Below are 17,947 nucleotides of genomic sequence, written 5' to 3'. Positions count from 1 at the left end.
TTTCTTGTGTCAGGTGGTGGGGTGAGTTAATCAATTATACGGAGTTTCTTGCCTCTTCTAAATGAAATCGGACTGCCCTTTCCTTTAATACTTATTTTATTGATTCTTATTGTTTCTTGTGTCTTCTTTCCTTGTCAGTCATCGTGTGTATGTGTAACCAAATGAACAAAATTTTGCGGTCTGTGAATATAAAAGTACCACACTTACATAAACACTACAAGTAGTTTTGTTTGGAATCCTTACCCTCTGCATAGAGGAAGCCCATATTCTTCCAGAGTCCTTTCTTTGATAGTCCCATGAGCTCTTAGGGTTGCTTATCTACCTTATCAGATTATTTCTAGCCCCTCTCCCCCAAGCAGTTTGTGCGTCTTCCGTTATTTATGAGTTTCTAGGGGAGAAAGGTTTCCTTGCTGGTAATCAGAGATGCCATCTGTCATTCTGTAATCCTGCTCCACTGCCTATTATCAATCTGTTCTTCATATGTTATTGCACACATTCTATCTTCTGTTTGTATTGCTTTCTGCTTCCTCTGATCCATTGAGAGTTTTGCTTTTCTTCCTGTTCAGGGAGTTAAAGAAAAAATCTCAATCTCATGAATATCTATCTCTTTTCTAGGGTGTTCAAGATCTTTTGGAGCCTTTTTGACAGAATTTCCTCCCTTGTCCCTAAGCCACCCTCTTTCAAGAGAGTTCAGATATTGGTAAGCAGAGTGGGGAGTGGATCTGAGTTGAGGAATGGTCAAGAGGAGGCTCACCCTGTACCAATGGTTCTATCCAGAATCCACTCTACTTCTCAGTACAGTTTATTATGCCAGACTGGGCCTTACTGCTGATGATTTTCCTTCATAGTGCCTCCTCTTTCACTATTGCCTCGGGTTTCCTCTTTTTATTGTGGGCAGGGATTTTTGTTATTTCTTATAGTTCCCATCTTCTTTTCCAAAAGGGCAGCGTTCAAATTTCCTTTTCTTAGAGCTTAGTTTCACAAATCAGTACCTTTGTCTTTCTCACTACGAAATGAGAAAATTTAACCAAATAATCTCTGAATGAAGCAGCATACTGGAAGATAATTAATATTATTTTAGGAGGTAGATTACATTCCTAGCCTGGCTTTGCTCAGAGCAGACTGTCCTGCTTGGGTAAGTCCCATAACCACGTTGGCCTGAACCTCTCCTCTGCTAATAGAGAGGGTGAAGCTAACAGATACGTAAGGTCTCTAACTAAATGTAGATTTCATTTATATTTTGTGTCTCTTGCATTTAATATATTAATCTTAAACTCTTTCTTGGATCTTCTTCTGTTGCATTCTCTCTTTTGCACTGGCTGGGCTTCTTGAGCTTCTCTGGTCATTGTGCATTAGAGCTTTCAGTTACTTGATAAGTTTCATTAAGGAGTTACATAAATTAGGACACTTTCAAGATTCAATGGTGTTTAACCATAAATTCAAAAATACATAAGGAAAGACCAATGGTGTAGTCACAGTTTTAGTTTATTAATTAATAAAGATAATAAAACTAGCATTAAATATGACTGCAATTTGGTAAACAGTAAGAAGGATAGTTCTTTCCAAGAAAGAACATTTTGCGGTAACATTGGCTTTTGGCCCCTCTCTAAACATGAAGTAGGACCAGCAATATATACATTGTTCACACCCTTTAAAATGGATTACTCTTCTAGGTACTTCTCGCAGTTAAGATCTTTCATAGAGGAAAAAGTCAAGTCAAGTCACATATGCTGGGTGTATGTGAATGTCATGGTAGGATGAAGAGAGAAAACACTGTCACAGCTGAGTTGATTCCTTATTTCCTTGAGCTAGAATGTCTCTCTGGGTAGGTGTGCTTTTAGATTATTTCAAATGTGCTAATGTGAGAGGAGGACAGAGTGGGGGCAAACCCAAACTTAGTTTAGGAAAGGCTGGTATGGCCTTTGTCTTAAATGTAGAAGCATTTAATAATCACCATGGAGAGATCTTCAACATGTGTTCTTTTAGAGAGCACATAGGCTGAGCCAGTGGAGGAATTTAGTATCTTATCTATAACAAAATCTCAGAGATTCAATTTATGTCACTATACCAGATGTCATGCCTCATCCCATTCGTTATTTGAAGAGCTGTTCTACCACCTTTACTTTAGAAATTGCAACACATGCCACCGAATATTGGTCAGAATTTATTGGTTTTTAAATGGTAATATGTGTCTAATTGCTTTATTTTACCTTGAATTTTCCCTATTATCAGCAATAGTTTCACTTTTGCTTTGTTTGTGTTTTAAATCACCCAAACAATTACCTCAATTTCGTTCTTTTCAGCAATGTGCATGCTCTGTTACCCCTGTGTTGGTAATATCCTATTGTAACTGCCTCTGTACTTCCTGAACTCTGGCTAGCCAGTTCTGATACTTTTTTACAGAAGGTCTGATTACTGAAAATCATTTTCTTTTGTTTGCAATAATGCTTCCATAATTGCAGTTATAAATGAAAGGCTGGAGCAAATCCCTTCTCATCTGGAAACTCACAGATTTTATTATCTTCTGCTCAATCGAATTCAATTTTGCTTCCAGTGCTTTTCACACCCGGGGCCACATAAATGAAGCTCATGGTTCTGCGTCTCATTTTTACTCCCCCTTTTTAAATCCCACTTACCTAAGGGAGATGATATTCCTTAAGGCAATCTTTCCTTCTTAGGAAGCAAGATGCAAAACTGCTGACAGTCATGGTCATACATCCAAAGGCAGACCACACCATGGATAGAATGTCAAACCTAGATGGCTCTGTGGCTGGCAAAGAAACATGGCTTCTCTGAAACCTGACAGCATTTTTTTTTTTTTAATCGAGTAGTATTCCCAAAGTCCTATTACTGATCTGATTGTTTCAGAAAGCAGTGCCCTATATTAAAACCTTAACTGATGAAAGGAATTCCAAGAAAGAGTTATGGAGGTAGACATTTTAAACATCTTGAACTTAAACACAGGGCTTTGGCTGTTTTGTTAAACATCTCTATGGCAAATTTTCTGGGAAAAATATCAGCCTACTCTAAAGAGAACACTGTGGCAAATCAATTATTATAAAAGCATTTTTAAATAAAAAAACTAAGTATTTTTATGGAAAAATATACCAACTCCCAAAAATTAGCCTCCATTATCATTCTAAAATTGTAGAGTTCATATTTTCTGATGGTATTTTAAGCCTTTGTTTTGGATTGACGAATCTCTCCACTCAGTTCACCTTGATGTTTGTTATCTTAAAACAGACCAAAAAAGAAAAAATTCAGTGTCTCTGCATTCCAAATTTTCACAGTCCTTCTGCTAGGTCAAGTGGTTGGGTTTAAGAAAAAAAAAAAAAAAAGAATGACCATCTAACCTCTTGTATTCAATTATTTTATTGGCAATGTATTTTATCTGATTACATTTCCAATTATAGCTTTCAAAAGTTTTCCTTACACTCTTTATAAATTGATATAAATAAAGAAAAGAAAGAAATATCCAAAATAGCCAACAGGTACTTTTAAGGTCATGTTATCTTATCAATTTTGTAGTAAATACATACCAGATTTTCTCTCTCTGTCTCTCATATATATATTATATATATATATACCAATTTTGTAGTGTATATATAAAATATGTTTTATATATAGTGTATTATATATACACTATAAAATTGATATATATTATATATGATATATAGTACATACACTACAAATTTATATATATACATATATGTTATATATATTATATATACACTACAAAATTGGTACATATATATAGGAGTGCATATATATATTTATATAAAATCCCTTTCATCAGTTAAGGTTCTAATACAGGGCACTGGTTTATGAAGCAATCAGATCAGAGGTAGAATTTTGGGTAGTACTTCTAGATGATAAAAAATATGGCTGTATATTAAATAAACAGAAAATGAAATTATAAATAATTTTCCAAAAACATTTTATCTTCTGACCCACTGTAATATTTTACAATAACACTCGCCCTTACAAGCAAATATTTCTGTCTCCTGATTCCAGAGCATTACTTCATTCATTTAGTAGTGTGGGTTTTAATTTTGTTTTGTTTTTATTGAGCACCTTTTATGTATGTATTAGAAACTAGGCAAGGCATGGGGAGAGGAAAAAAAATGAGACATACTCTATGCCTTGAAACTCACTGGAAAGTCAGACACATGGACAAACCTCTATGAATAAAGGAGATACATAATTTAAAATTAACTTATAAAGTCTGTACATTGAGAGTTCATTTAAGAGGTTAATTAATCATGTTAATTCATTAATAGGGAAATTAGGCAAAGCTCCCTGTTCAGCCCTCAGAAATTTTATGGGTAGAACTTGTGACAAAAGACACTATTAGCCCTCCATATTGGAAGTGTAGGCTTTCACTCAAAAAAGAGATTTGATCCAATATACTTAGAACAGCAATATGCTCTGGGATGGAAAGCTTAACTAATCATGTTGGTAAAGTCAACAATACTAGACCTCACACTATGGGTAAATCTGAAGACTTAATATTTAGGATATAGATATTTCCTGTTTGGTACATAAGGAAAATAAAATAGTAGAACAACAGATTTCTGACACTGATAACATTTCCCATTGAGATTGTGTGTGTGATTCAAACTGAATTATCCAGTTCATGTTTTCCTGATGATTAGATATAGAATCAAGAAGTTCATTTGGATGTAAAAGAATTTTAAAATTGGAGAAACATTCAGTGAGCTGATTTAGAGCTACTTCCCCTTCCCTTTGTAACCTATCTTCCTTAATACAGACTTCATTAAGAGTATTTTTAAGGAAGTGGCAATTTCTTTTGAAATACATGCTACTGAATATCTTCTACAGATCTCTTATTTCTCCAGAATTAGTTGATAAAAGTGTCTACTGGGTGCTGAGATTGCTCTGTCACTGGACATGCTATTGGGTGCTTTTTCTGTCCCTACATTCTTCAGACACTCTTGAAATAAAAAAAAAAAAAAACTAGTCTTTTAAGTGGGAAGGATTTCTTCTTATTGAGATCCAAGATTATCACAGATTTACCTAATGAGTGAAAGCTTGCCATAATTGCAGTATGAACACGGTCACTAAGATGTAAGCTCTGGACATCAGAAACCATGTTTGCTTTTCTCACTACTGTATTCTCACTGCCCTGAACAGTGCCCAACTCATAGCAAGTACTCAATGGATAATTGTTTACTATTGAACAACTGAAGATCAAATATCCCCATAACCAAATAACTCGGTTATTCAGATAAAAGGAGTCATATTCTTTTAAACTCCTCCACAACTGGGATCAGATAAGTTGCAGCCAACATGAGTTTGATTCTCACATACGTTTGGAGCTCATGAACAAATATCTATGAAACCTAGAATGGGGAACCCAATGAGAAACAACGTATAATAATTTTTGTTTTGTGTGGCTGAAATTTTAGTATAGAAGACAAACTACGAAGATAGAGGTAAAAACAGGCAGGTCAAGAAAATGATGAGTTGGATTCCATAGAGAGTGTTTAGGAAAGGATCCTAAACAATATTTCACCTAAATAGAGACTTGTATTAAGTAATTTGTGATAACATTGGGAAAGATCACATTAGGCAGAGGGAACAGATTGTGCAAAACATTGAGGCAGGAATAAGCTTGGTGAGTCCATGGAACAGCATATAGGCTAGTGTGGTTAGAATGCAGAGAGTCAAAAGGAAGGAGACAAGAAATGACTTCAAAAAAGATGTCAGAGGTGAGATTATACAGCACCTTTTTGGTGATGATGAAGAATGGATTTTATTTTGACAGTAGACAATTTTGAATACGGAAGTGATGCAGTATCTGTTTTATATGTAAGAACCTAGTAGCTGTATGGAGACAAACAATAGTGGTAGGTGATGAATGTGAGCAAGATATTAGGGTTCATTTGTAGATACTAAAGTGAACCCTACAGCTGGATTCAAGGGTAAGACAATGTGAAGCTTCATGATCCAAGTCTTAGAATGGAGTATGATTTGGAATTTAGCAGGTGTTTTCATTCACTTCAGGCACCTACAGGTTTAGTACTGAAAAAGTCATAGTTGTCTGTAGCTCTGTGTTTTTAATAATCCAAATTTGAATTTTTTCATGTGTATTGCAATAACTTCTCTACCATAGCCAATGGCTACTCGAGGGATTCTTATGGTGAATCTTCCGGGACTTCAGTAGTTGAAAACAAAAGGGAACATTGCTCTCCCACAGTTGAGAATGAGTGCTGCCGTCAGGATACAGGCATATGAATGGTCCACCTGATAACTTCGTTACTACTCTGAACTTTCAATTAGGTTTTGCACCAGTCTATGATTGCAATCACCACTGCAACATGAGCTGCCTAGGTAAAGATTAATAAGCTGCCTGGAGAGTTGATCCTCAGGGATATCTTAAATCTTGTTTTCCTGACTCAATCCGTACAGACCTCTGCCACAATGCAATTAAAATCATTAAATAAATACTAGCAAAAAATAAAGGGGCACACTGCAAATGCAGATTTTCAACAAATAGCTTCATGAGTGTCAAGTGTTTTGGCTTCTTTCCCAGCTCAGTAATGATTAGTGAAGTCATGTGTAGAAAATATCTGCAGTGTGCACAATTTCTGAAGCTGTTGCTAAATCAAAAGTGAATGCAAACAATGTGTGGTTTGCAAAGCTCAGAAGTATGACTATTTGAATTGATATGACAGGATCCACTTTTAAATTGTGATAGCCCAGTCCTGTTAAACTATTAAATAAATTATCCAAGTATATAATATTTAGAAAAATTACCTTAAAGTTAGAATTATAGCATTCAATCATTCAATTCTATAAACTTCTTTGTATGCAGCTTTTTCCTAGTTAATACATGGAATATTTATCTGCTGATTTTGGATATTGTGGTATTTCTTTGTTACACATCACAATTGATCTCAGGAGAGATATAGCTCTGCATCAATCCTATTGACATTCAAAATTATTCTTATACAATGTATTTAATTTGACAAAATATTTCCAGATAATTTCCAATCTTATCAGTTCCTGCCATCAGAAGAGAGAGACCTGAGACTACTTAGAAAGATGATCTCTAAGGCAAGTTGTATCTGAAAGACACATATGAATGATATAGAAGAAGACTTGGATGAACAAGACCACATATTAAAAATATATAATGTTATGAGTATGTAATTTCACAAAATAATGTGAAGTGGCAGTTCACGAGGTCAGGAGATTGAGACCATCCTGGCTCACATGATGCAACCTCATCTCTACTAAAAATACAAAAAAATTAGCCAGGCGTGGTGGCGGGTGCCTGTAGGCCCAGATACTCGGGAGGCTGAGGCAAGAGAATGGTATGAACCCAGGAGGTGGAGCTTGCAGTGAGCTGAGATCGGGCCACTGCACTCCAGCCTGGGTGACAGAGTGAGACTCCATCTCAAAACAAAGGTTTCAAAGTGTTATTTTATTAAAATTGATAAGGTATTCCAGTTGTTCATATATAAGAATAAACAAACAAGAAGGGTCTCTCAAAATGTTGAGAAATAAGAATAATTAGTGGGGCTATTACCCTTCCAAGAATTACATATATTAAACCTCTTATATTATAAAATGTAGTCAACAAACTTTGCCACAGAGCAGATAGCAGAAAACAAATAATCCTAGCTCTGTAAGAGGTTGAGATAGGATTTTTATCCCAAATTAGTGAAGAAGCAGCTAAACAAAGACTCATTGGAAAAATATAATCAAAACTTTACCCTTATAACTTAAAATATGAATTTCAGATGTATTGATTGAGTTAAATGTATAAAAATAAACTTATTAAAAATTAAAAGTATATGTGAATATATGTCTCTTCTGAGGATAGGAAAATACATTGTAAGCACAATTTCCACGAATTAAATTCACCACTAATTATCTTATAAATTTAATGCAATTTGATCAATTGCTCAGAAGAATTTTTCTTGAGAAATTTAGCAGACTGATTAAAAACATGGAAAAAGCAATCTGCTAAGATCTAAGGCAGTTTTGCACATGAAGAAGTAAAGTTTGGGAATGCTTGCCCTTCTAGACATTATAAAGCAGAATTGATTAAAACTGTGTTGTATTAACATGTGCACTTACAAATGGAGCTGTCCAACAAAGTAGTAAGCCTATAAAAGTATAGAATAGCATCGCTAATCAGTGCAGCATGAATTGACTATGTGCCTGATGGTGTAAGGAAAGTTAGGTTATGATCTGAAGAAAGATAAAAGTTGGGTTTCTACATCACGCAATAGATAGAAATAACTTTTAAATGTGTTAAAATTGTAAATGTAAGTGTAATAATACTAGAAAAATTATGAAAGAAAATCTATTTGTGACCTTGGGGGAGGGAAGAAGTTTTCAAGACCCCAAAAGCATAAGTTACAATGAGAAAGTCTGGTGGATTTCACTGCATCAGGGTCAAAGGTGTTTGTTCCATGGATAACACTACACACTACATGAATAAAACGGTGACACATAAGAAGATATGTTTGTAATATCAAAAAAAAGATAAGAAATAATTATCATCTAGAATATATAGGAGTTTTTGTAAATCAGCAAGAAAAATAGGAAGCTCAGAGGAAAAGTGGGATTAAGAGTAAAAACACACATTTCACAGACTAGAAACTCAATCAGCTAAGAAGAGTAGGAAAAAAATATAGCTAACTTTACCAGTAATTAGATTTACACAAATCAAATAGCAATAAAAACCCACTGGGTACCCACAGCATGGCAAAAACTGGAAAGTTGCATGATATGAATTCCTGGTAAGGATGTGGGGGAGAAAGAGAATATAATGTAATTGGGAAGCAATTCTCAAAAGTAATCTGAAGCACAAAGTAAAATTACATATTTATGTACTACATGGCCTTGGATAATACACCTAATATCTCTATAACTGACTCAGGGGTAATATAACCCACAAAAATTCCTGCATAAGTTCATGAGAAAATGTACAATTACATTTATCACGTGTGTTTTTTTAAATGGTAACAAAGTTTTGGAAACAATCTATCAGCCAACCACAAAGAATATAGATAAGAAAAGAGTGACTGCCTTACTAGAGCTGCTTGCTAGGGTTTTCTCCAGAGGCAGATTTTGAGACAAGCACTGAGGATACCAAAAGGGTGTCAGCACAGTTTTAATAAATTATGCTTTATAATGTGTAGAAGGGCAAGTATTCCCAAACTTCCTCAGGGAAGTGGGAAGGTAAAACAGTAAGGGAAAGCAGCCAATAAGAACTTTGTTCTTAAGACAGCTACTACAGTGGGCAACTGAAACTTAATCAGCAGACACGCTGTGGAAAATTGTGAAAAACACACATCTCAGAACAATCTCAGCCAACGGAGGAGCAAAGTTATTTATACACTCCCACCCAGTAGCAATTGTGAAGAGCTGCCCAGTGGATGTGAATTTCCAAGTACTCTAGAATGCTATGCATTTCAGCAAAGTGAATTCCTGCGGGTCAACGGCAAACCACTGACAGACCTCAGGTACTAGTCATTGGAAATCAATCTGATAAACACAGAAATAGCAAGGAAGTCTAAGGGGATGGGGAGAACACCAACAGCATCTGCTACTGTGATTTAAACATGCGATTTAGTGCTACACTGCCATTACCTATTTGCACATTGCATGATACATAGATTTCAAAATCAGGATAGAGACAAAATTAATAAAAATAACATTTTAAATAAAACATATATGTGAAATAAAACACTGTATGTTTTAAGCTATGCATACCAAATACATATTAAGGAAGAAAAAGGAGAACATTTTGTAGCTTGATAAACACAACATGTAATAAACTTAGGGTTATAGTCAATATATGTATGGTGATCTGAAAAAAAAAAACCCAAATTCTCTATATGTCAAAGTAAATAAAAATATACATGACAAAGTCGAGAAATACCACAAATGTAACAGGATTTAATATAATTAACTTATTAAAAATGCTGATAAATTTAAAAAACAATAATTTAATTTTAAAAGGGACAGAGATATAAACAAATAATTTGAAACATAAGAAATCATAAATAGATTTATAAAACATAGTAAGCATGAAAACTGCACAGTTCATTAATAAAGTAAAACAGCCCCCACAAAAAAGCAATGAGATTTTCTTTATTTTGCTTCTCAAATTAGCAAATGTTTTAGTAGTAAATACCCATAATACAAATTTTCTAGAAAAAAATAGACAATATTTATCAAGAACCCTAAAAATATATTGACACTTCTACTCAGTAATTAAGTCGGAGTTTAATCCAACGATAAAATCCAGACAAATAAAAATAATCTTGTAAAATGATGTTAATCACACTGTTAGTTTTAACAGAAAAAAAGGGAAACAATAAATTCCTTGAAAATCAAATCGTAAGGGGATGATGAGATAAACTTTGTTGCATATAGATGCTGTTGCTTCTTCATTATCTATGGTGTAGAATTAGAATTGGTCAAAGACCCTCTCCTATCCCACCCTGGTCTAGCCCTCTTCAGCCTGGATGATTTTGTCTGTCATTCGTTGAATAGCTATTTATCAATTTTCTATTAAATACCAGATCCTATGTTAATTGTGGTGATAAATAAATGATCAAAAGAGATACATTCACTATTCTCAGAAAACTTAAATTGCTGTGTGTTTGTGAGAGGAGAGAGCTTAAAAAAATGCATTGCCATGATTATTTCATATAGTAGTTAGTACCATGAGGAAAATACAGGAAAATGTGACAAAGGAACAGCATGGAGATGAAGCTGGGCTACTGTTTCAACTGGGACTCACGGACAGCCTCCCTAAGATAACTTTGAGTTGAGGACCTGATGATGAGAAATTATTTTTTTACATTCATTCAAAGAAGCCTATAATCAAATTAATATTTATGTATCCAGCAAAAAGATAATTTTCCTACTATCGTTTCAGAATGTTCTACTTCATATTTAAATGTGATGTGAATTTGTCACATTAAACAATGAAAATAAAGCATTCTTCAGAAAGCTATTTGAGAACAACTTTTCTGTCTTCTAAAACTAATCCACTGAGTTTGGGGTCTGAGTAAAAGAGTCAAATTCTTAACTCTGTCAATTATTACTTACGTAACCCTGTGCACATTTTTAAACTCTCCGTCTCTGTTTCTTTATTTGTGAAGTGGGGATATAAAATAATACCTATTTTTCGTCAGCAGAACAGTGCTTCCCAAAGATGTCTATGTCCTAATTTGTGGAACCTGAGAGTATGTTATTTTATATGGCAAGGAGGAATTAAGGTTGTAAATAGAATTAAGTTTGCTAATTAATCAACCTTAAAATAGGAAGATTATCCTAGATTGTTCAGATAAGCTCAATGCTCACAGGATCCTTAAAAGTGGAAGGGCCTGGTGTAATGTTTTATGACTGTAATTGCAGCACTTTGGGAAGCTGAGGTGGGGAGATTGCTCGAACCCAGGAGATCAAGATCAGCCTGGGCAACACAAAAAGACTCCATTTCTACTAAAGGCATGGTGGCACATGCCTGTAGTCCCAGCTACCAGGGAGACTGAGGGGAGAGGGTCGCTTGAGCCTGGGAAGTCAAGGCTGCAATGAGCTTTAATAGCACTACTACCCTCCAGCCTGGATGACAGTCCTAGACCCTGTCTCTAACAGGGACAGGGTCTGGCTCTGTCAAAAGAGAGAAGAAAGATTTGACAATGGCAGCAAGACTGAAGTGAAGTAATATGATGATTCACCTCACCATTCCTGGTTTTGAAAATGAAAGCAGGCCAGGACCCAAGGAACATAGAAGACTGTAGAAACTAGAAAAGGTAAAGGGATAGGTTACCACTGAGGGCCTTCAAAAGAGAAACAGCCTTGCTGACTGAAATAGGTTGGATTCATGTCTCTGCCCAAATCTTACGTTGAATTGTAATCGCCAATGTTGGAGGTAGGGCCTAGTAGGAGGTAATTGGATCATAAGAGAGGATTTCTCATGAATGATTTAGCACCATCCCCTTGGTGCTGTTCTCATGATAGTGAGTGGGTTCTCATGAGATCTAGTTGTTTAAAAGTGTGTAGCACTTCCTGCCACACTTTCTCCTGCTCTTGCATTTGCCTTGTGAAGTATCTGCTTCCTCTTTGCCTTCTGCCATGAGTGAAAGCTCCCTGAGGTCTTCCCAGAAGCAAATGCTACCATACTTCCTGATACGGTTTGGCTCTACGTCCCCACTCAAATCTGAAATTGAATTATAATTCCCAGTGTTGAAGGAGGAGCCTGGTAGAATGTGATTGAAACACAGAGGGGCAGACTTCCTCCTTGCTTTTCTTATGATAGAATTCTCAAGAGATCTGGTTGTTTAAAGTGTGCAGCACCTCCTCCTCCTCTCTCTCGCTCTCTCCTGTCACGATGTGAAGACACGCTTGCTTCCCCTTCGGCCTTTGTCCGTGAGTATAAGTTTCCTGAGGCCTCCCAGTCATGCTTCATGTACAGACTATGGAACTATGAGTCAATTAAACCCCTTTTCTTCATAAATTATCCAGTGATATGGTTTGGCTCTGTGACCCCACCCAAATCTCATGTTGAATTGTAATTCCCAATGTTGGGGGAGGGACCTGCTGGGAGGTGACTGGACCATGAAAGCAGATATCCCCCTTGCTGTTCTTATGATAGTGAGTGAATTCTCATGAGATCTGGTTGTTTAAAAGTGAGTAGCACTACTCCCTTCACTCTTTCTCATTCCCGCTATACCATATGAAGAAGGTGCTTGCTTCCGCTTCACTCTTTTGCCATGATGCCAAATGTCGTGAGGTTTGCCCAGTCATGCTTCCTGTTAAGCCTGTAGAAATGTGAGTCAATTAAGCCTCTTTTCTTCATAGCTTACCCAGTCTCAGGTAGTTCTCAGTAGCAGTTTGAGAATGGACTAATACAGAAAATTGGTAACAGAGAGGTAAGACATTACTATAAAGATACCTGAAAATGTGGAAGTGACTTTGGAACTGGGTAACAGGCAGAGTTTGGAACAGTTTGAAGGGCTCAAAAGATGACAGGAAGATGTGAGAAAATTTGGAACTCCTAGAGACTTGTTGAATGGTTTTATACACCAAATGTACCAAAATGCTGATAGTGATATGGATAATGAAGTCCAGGCTGAGGTGGTCTTAGATGGAGATGAGAAACTTATTGGGAACTGGAGTAAATGTCACTCTTGCTATGCTTTAACAAAGAGACAGGCAGCATTGTGCCCCTGCTCTAGACATCTGCAGAACTTTGAACTTGAGATTGATGATTTAGAGTATCTGGTGGAAGACATTTCTAAGCAACAAAGCATTCAAGATGTGTCCTGGGTGCTTCTAAAAGCCTATTCTCAATTGCAAAAGCAAATAAATGACCTGAAACTAGAATTTATGTTTAAGAGGAAAGCAGAACATAAAAGTTTGGAAAATTTTCAGCCTGACTACATGGTAGAAAAAAAAAAAACCACATTTTTCTGGGGAGGAATTCAAGGCTGCAGAACTTTGCTAAGTAAAGAAGAGCCAAATGTTAATAGCCAAGATGATGGAGAAAATGCCTGCAGTGCATTTCAGAGACCTTTGTGGCAGCTTCTCCCATAACAGGCCTGGAGATCTAGGAGGAAAACAATGCTTTCATGGGCCAGGCCCAGGGCCCCACTACTCTGTGCAGCCTCAGGACACGGCGCCCTGCATATCAGCCACTCGAGTTCCAGCCATGGTCAAAAGTCCACAGATACATCTCAGGCCCCTGCTCCAGAGAATGTAAGCTATAAGAAGCCTTGGAAGCTTCCATGTGGTGTTGGGCCTGCAGCTATGCAGAAGGCAGGAGTTAAAGCTTGAGAGCGTCCACTTAGATTTCAGAAGAAATACAGAAATGCCTGGAAATCTAGGCAGAAGTCTGCTGTAGGGGCAGAGCTCTCATGGAGAACTTCCAGGGCAGTCTGGATGGGAAATATGGGGTTGGAGCCCCCACAGGGAGTCCCCACTGGGGCACTGCCCAGTGGAGCTATGAGAAGAGGGCCACCATCCTCCAGACCCCAGAATGGTAGACAGATTGTACCAGGCACCTAGAAAAGCCACAGACACTCAATGCCAGCCTATGAAAGCAGCAGAGGAAACTGTATTCTACAGAGACACAGGGGCGGAGCTGCCTAAGGCATTGTGCTGCTGATTTTTAGGAAGGCCTCAGGAAACTTATACTCATGGACAAAGGCCGAAGGGGAAGCAAGCGTGTCTTCACATCGTGACAGGAGAGAGCGAGAGAGAGGAGGAGGAGGTGCTGCACACTTTAATGTTTTTAAACATTTTCCATGTTTCTGGTTCCTTCACCTATGGTAAGGTTACATATTTTGTCTCTCAAACCCATGAGAGCATTGCATACTCATATTTAAATGTTATCACTCACCAGTCACCCAAATAGGTAATAATAGAAGTTAACATTTATTGCAGCCTAATTACATATTGCAGGCCTTAAGCCTAGCACTATATGATGGCTAACTTTATCCTCACAAGAATCCTGTAAAGCAGTTGTACAAATAGGGAAACAGAGATGAGGTAACTTGCCTGAAGTTGCTCATCTAATAAATGGTGGAGCCAGCGTTTATTCTTGGGCACTCTGAACTCAAGGAAGTTACACTATACATCTTCATTATAAACTGATGAGCACACCCAGGAAGAGCAATCTCACATACTGGGAAAGCATTTAGCTATAACTAAAACATATAAACCCACATGAATACAGCTCAGAAAGCAGGACTGTGCCACAGCCCTTCCTCTCTCAGATTTGAATGCTTCAGCTTGAGTTTATAGGATTTTGTGAGTGTAATTCACAGTATTTCACTGGATACAGATAAATTTGACACTCCACAGACTCTGCAATAGGCCAAATTTCATGAATTATGTGAGATATTGAAATATTCTTTTCAAATACCTTGTTTCTTTATACTTAAAGTTGTAAGGCCAATCAGAACTTGGAGGGATGGGCTAGTCCTTTTTTTCACAGCTTTCTTATGGTAACACACTGCCTTCAAATAAGATTCAGGAAAATGGAACATGTAGCCTTAAACCTGGTTTCACACCATTTCCCATGTGTCAGCTCAAGGCTTGATCCTGATTGACATCATGTAGCTTGCCACTGGGCTGTCTGCTTTGGAGTCAGCATAAGAGAGGAAGGACTGTGGCACAGTCCTGCTTTCTGAGCCGTATTCATGTGGGTTTCTATGTTTTAGTTATAGCTAAATGTTTTCCCAGTATGTGAGATTGCTCTTCCTGGGCGTCCTCATCAGTTTATAATGAAGATATATAGTGTAACTTCCTTGAGTTCAGAGTGCCCAAGAATAAATGCTGGCTCCACCATTTATTAGATGAGCAACTTTGGGCAAGTTACCTCATCTCCGTTTCTCTACTTGTAAAACTGCTTTACAGGATTTTTGTGTGGATAAAGTTGGTCATCATATAGTGCTAGGCTTAAGGCCTGCAATATGTAATTAGCCTGCAATAAACGTTAACTTCTATTATTACCTATTTGGGTGACTGGTGAGTGATAACATTTAAATATGAGTATACGATGCTCTCATGGGTTTGAGAGACAAAATGTGTAACCTTATCATAGGTGAAGGAACCAGAAACATGGAATGTCAACAGCACAAAGCCTAAATCTACAAATGTATGAGCACTTTAGATAGGAGAGACTACGGTGACATTGTATACCAGATTTTGTACAATTTTAGGGTGAAAAAATGTAAAGTCCAAGAATTTCATTTGACATCTACTGTTCAAAGAACATTATAGTATTTCCTTACAAAAGACAATGACAGAAATAAAAATTATGGCCTACAGGGGACACTTACTGAGTGATAGACTTAAATCTCAAAAGGAAGCATGCCATTGTTTATTGTAATTTTTTTCCTTTAACTTCTTCAGTCTTTATCTTCAGTATCACCCTTACATAGGGTTTCTTAGAGTCTCCAGCTAGAGAGATCTTGACTGACCTGCACTGGCACAGTGTATATAATGCTATTCTTCTCCTCTAAGCTCGATTCCACTTGTGAACTCAGTTGTATTTGAGACCTCAAATCAGGAGCATGTTTTATTTAAATTGTATTGACAAACACCAACATCATGAGGATCTTGAGTCCTAAAACTTGGAATTTATGGGACTATGTTAGGGGCTGAGAATCTAGGGAAGAGTGACACGGTCCCTCTACTGCAGGAACTCATTCACCTCTAATGAGAAGCAGGCACCAAACACATGGCATTATTACAGCATAGGGAGTGCTGGATAGAATGAGGGAAAATGTCTTGGGGACTCGGAGAAGAATCAATAAACTCTTTCTAGAAGGTAGAGGAGGAAGTCCTGGGATGCTGCAGCAAGAGCAAACATCTATCCTAAGTCAAGGACACACCAAGGTCCACAAAAGAAAAAGTTTAACAGACTGCATGGAAGATTACATTTTCATCAGATTCATGGCCTGCATTCCTGATGCCCTTTCTATGGCCCCAAATTTGGCAAAACCTGAATTAGTCAGAGGGGGTTAGCTCCCCATGAGTGTCTGTTCCAAGAACATTAATAAGTCCTTTCTCAATGAATACAGTCTGAGACTCAGTTCAGACTCAGTTCATGAATTCCACTGACGAAATCTCTTAGGCTATTTACTAAGAAATTTCTTTGAACTAAATCTCTTAAACTGCAAATGTGTTTATTCAAGGATATTTTCCTATAAATGCTAGTGTTTGTGCATGTTGACTCTGGAGTCATTTTTTGTGGCCTAGGGCATTCGGGCAAGTTTTTTAGCTTGTTTCTGTCTGAGTACTTCATCTGTAAAATATAGAAAAGATAGAATGTGTCACTCAGGGTTGATTGAGGATTGAATGCATCATACATTGAAAGTAGAGTGCCTGGCACAGTAACTGCTCTATAGTTGTTCTATCATAATTCACACAACTTTATGCCGTTGAATTTATTCTTTGAAGACAGGGAAAAGGAGAAAGAAGAGTAAGCTTATTTTACAATATTGCCTAAGGCCAGCCTAGAAAGCATGTTTTTTTTTCCCTGAAAAGTGATAATAATTATGACAATAATTATGACAGTTATTTCAAAATTTTTGCTGCTCTATTATATATTTAATCAAAATGGGAAATGTTTTGTCACATGATAATTGATCATGAGTCTGATGACAAGTGGCTCTGGGCATCTATCAAATGAACGCTAATACATAATACATTTTTTAAGTCACCAGATAAGGGTCTTTAGATTACAATTTCTACATTTTCAGATTTGTTTATCTTTGTGTTCTCTCAGTGAATTTGCACCTTCATTGATCATTTTGTGTCAAAATAATTGTGCTGGTATTCTAGGCCTTGTGTGGATAAGAGACATACAAGGAAGGGCTCTGGTTCTGGAGCTTCCAGCCACTGCTCTGTCTTCGCCATATGGGTCTAGCACCACTCTCTAGGGTTTCCATGTAGAATGCTTCAATATTTCAATCTAATGGTAGACCTTTCTTTCAACCTAAACCATTTCCAGACATACAGTCTTAGCCAGCCAAATGTCATCTTTTCTGAATAGGTCAGCCTGCAGCTGCAAAGATCTCGAGAGCTATTGCATCCTGGAGTGGCATGTCATTTTGTGGATCACTGCAGTTAAATAGAATTCTCAGCAGCTGAGTTCAGAAACTCAGTTATTGGCTTGACCAATCCTGGCTTTACACAAATATTAGCAATTTACACTAAAAAGGCTAATATTACCACTGAGGATTTAGTGTATCTGAGTTGATTCTCAACACTGGGGCAATTTTGGAAAATCATTCATGGAGAAAAACACTTACAAATATAATAAACATAACCTTTAATCATCTTTATAAATATAAAAGCATATTATAAAATATGTGTATTATTATGATGAGAGTAGTGTAAGCCTAACAAGATATTATCTTGTGAGGTCAATATTTTCTCTTTCATT

The sequence above is a fragment of the Macaca fascicularis genome, chromosome 4 (genome assembly GCF_037993035.2).
Source record: "Macaca fascicularis isolate 582-1 chromosome 4, T2T-MFA8v1.1".
Taxonomy (NCBI): domain Eukaryota; kingdom Metazoa; phylum Chordata; class Mammalia; order Primates; family Cercopithecidae; genus Macaca; species Macaca fascicularis.
The sequence above is the reverse complement of the archived record's forward strand: the minus strand, read 5'-3'. Positions refer to the sequence as shown.